Raw genomic sequence first — 2,251 nt, forward strand, 5'->3', positions numbered from 1 at the left:
GTTTAGCGAATCCAGTCGTCCTCGGGGTCGGCGAGCAATCCTCGGCCTCTAGTATGGCTTTGTATTCCGACTCTCGTTATGCTATTCCTACTGAGTTTGTTCTTGGTTATTTTGCTATGTTCTTAGCTTGCTTAGCCTTGATCTTCGCTTTATCAAGTTATACTAGTTGCTAGCTTAGACCAGATGATCTGGGTAAGGATATCGGTTCGTTGTGCTTTCGGGCTTGCCTTAGCATCTTACCTGTCCATCCGAAGGGTGGGGGACCCGGGGGTGCTAAGGTATTGACCTCATATGCGGGCTTGGTGCCCTGGTATGCGGGATCCATCGCATATGATGGTGCTCCACGGTTTGACTGGGGTAGACCGCAGGTGGTGACAGCCCTGTCGGTCCGCCGGGAAGCTGCTTCTCGGTTAGCGTACTCCCCGATGTTCGGGTATCGTGTAGGAGTTCATGCAAGGATGAAATAGGACTAGATGTTCTCCAGTGCGGGTCATTCTCCCTGATGTCCCTAATTTCCCGGCACCTGCAGCTCTAAGCATGTGGCTAACATAACTTATCTGTTAACATGAATAGTGTACTAGGATCTATTTGCCTATGCTCCCACTAACCTTAGGTGTGCTTGTTTATTCTTTATTCATAAGAGTTGGCTGTTCTGTGTGTCAGATTACCCCTAATTATCCTTTGTTTATCACTTACCCCTGTATAATCAGAAGTCTGCACCTTATTTCATAACGTCATGGTTATGTAATTAGTAAATATCTTTACACAATCTCGCCATCCCTTGGAAAAATATAAATAACAATACCCTGAATACTTCCGGGTGAAATGCTACAATGGTATATTCGTGCGCTTGCAGATCTTTCTGTAAACGTTAAGACATACCAACCCAGCATTTCCTTGGCGGCATTGCTAGGAACTAACCCCTCCTAGTAGCGACATTAAGAAATGCCAACAAGCATTTCTGGAGCCGTTGCCAGGGATGACACTAGGTGTAAAGATTTTACTAAGCACATAAACCTGGCAATATGAGTAAGAGGTAGCTACTGCTTATACAGGCTAATGTGTCTCTTATTGTTTTCTCCTGATTGGATGAAAACAGGGTAGTGTATGTCTGGTTTCTCCATGCTGACAAACTTCGTTGAAAATCCCGAGAAGCTCGTAAGAATGGTCCAACCTCGCGTCGTCCCTCCTTCACTCTCGCAGTCAACAAGCGAACCAGCTCTTCAAGCACCATCAACAACAACCGAACCCATGGCTGAGAAGACTCTCCACGACTTCTCCATCCCCTCAGCTGCCAATGTGGCAACTAGACCCAATGTTGATGTTGGGGACGTGAACTTTGAGCTGAAGTCCAGCCTCATTGACATGGTGCAGGCTAACCCATTTTGCGGCAAGCCAAATGAGGATACCAACGCCCATCTCCAGAACTTTCTGGAGCTCTGCAAGACCGTAACCATACGGGGCGTTATGGCTGACGCCATCAGGCTCTATCTATTTCCTTTCTCCCTTCCGGGGAAGGCAAAATAGTGGTTTTATCAGAACAAGGAAAGTCGTCAGCACGTGCAACAAGTGTTCCATGGCGTTCCTCGCCAAATTCTTTCCGTTGGGCAAAACAAATGCCCTACGTGGAAGAATATCAAGTTTCCAGCAGACGGAGATGGAATCCATCCCAAAAGCTTGGGAGAGACTCCAAGAGTACATACTCGCCTGTCCTCACCATGGGATGGATGAGTGGCTCGTGCTCCAAAGTTTATACAATGGGCTAACAACCACATCTCGAGCCCATCTGGATGCTGCTACTGGAGGAGCCTATCTAGACCTCACAATAGCCAAGGCTATAGCCTTAATTGAAAAGATGGTCTCCAAGTAGGGCTGGAACGAGGAACGTTCCCAGCCCAGAACCAAGGGCGGAATGCATACTGTCAAAGTGACAGACATGCTCGCTGCCAAATTGGATCTCCTAGTAAAGAAACTTGATGAAGGGAACCGGCAACGGATTCCCGTTCCCGTCCATGCCATGAACTCGTACTCAATGTGCGAGGTTTGTGGTGACTGTGGACACTCGGGGAATGACTGCCCCGAGACCCGTGAAGACGCAGCCTACATCAACAACAACAACACCGGGTTCTGTCCACAAGAAGGCCAAGGGTGGGGTCAAGCACGCCCACCATTCCAAGGAGGAGGTAAAAATTTCAACTCAAATTTCAATTCAAATTTCAATTCGAACCAACCCTCCTTGAGAGATCTAGTC

At 47.8% G+C, this 2,251-nt stretch overlaps 1 non-coding gene across 1 annotated transcript; it reads right to left on the minus strand.

Moving 5' to 3' along the window:
* Window positions 1-1,618: 1,618 nt before the first annotated feature.
* Window positions 1,619-1,725, minus strand: LOC120668194. The gene has a single exon (XR_005672292.1). It is a non-coding gene; the product is annotated as a small nucleolar RNA R71 (small nucleolar RNA).
* Window positions 1,726-2,251: the final 526 nt, after the last annotated feature.

This window comes from Panicum virgatum, chromosome 3N (assembly GCF_016808335.1).
Source record: "Panicum virgatum strain AP13 chromosome 3N, P.virgatum_v5, whole genome shotgun sequence".
NCBI classification, from domain to species: domain Eukaryota; kingdom Viridiplantae; phylum Streptophyta; class Magnoliopsida; order Poales; family Poaceae; genus Panicum; species Panicum virgatum.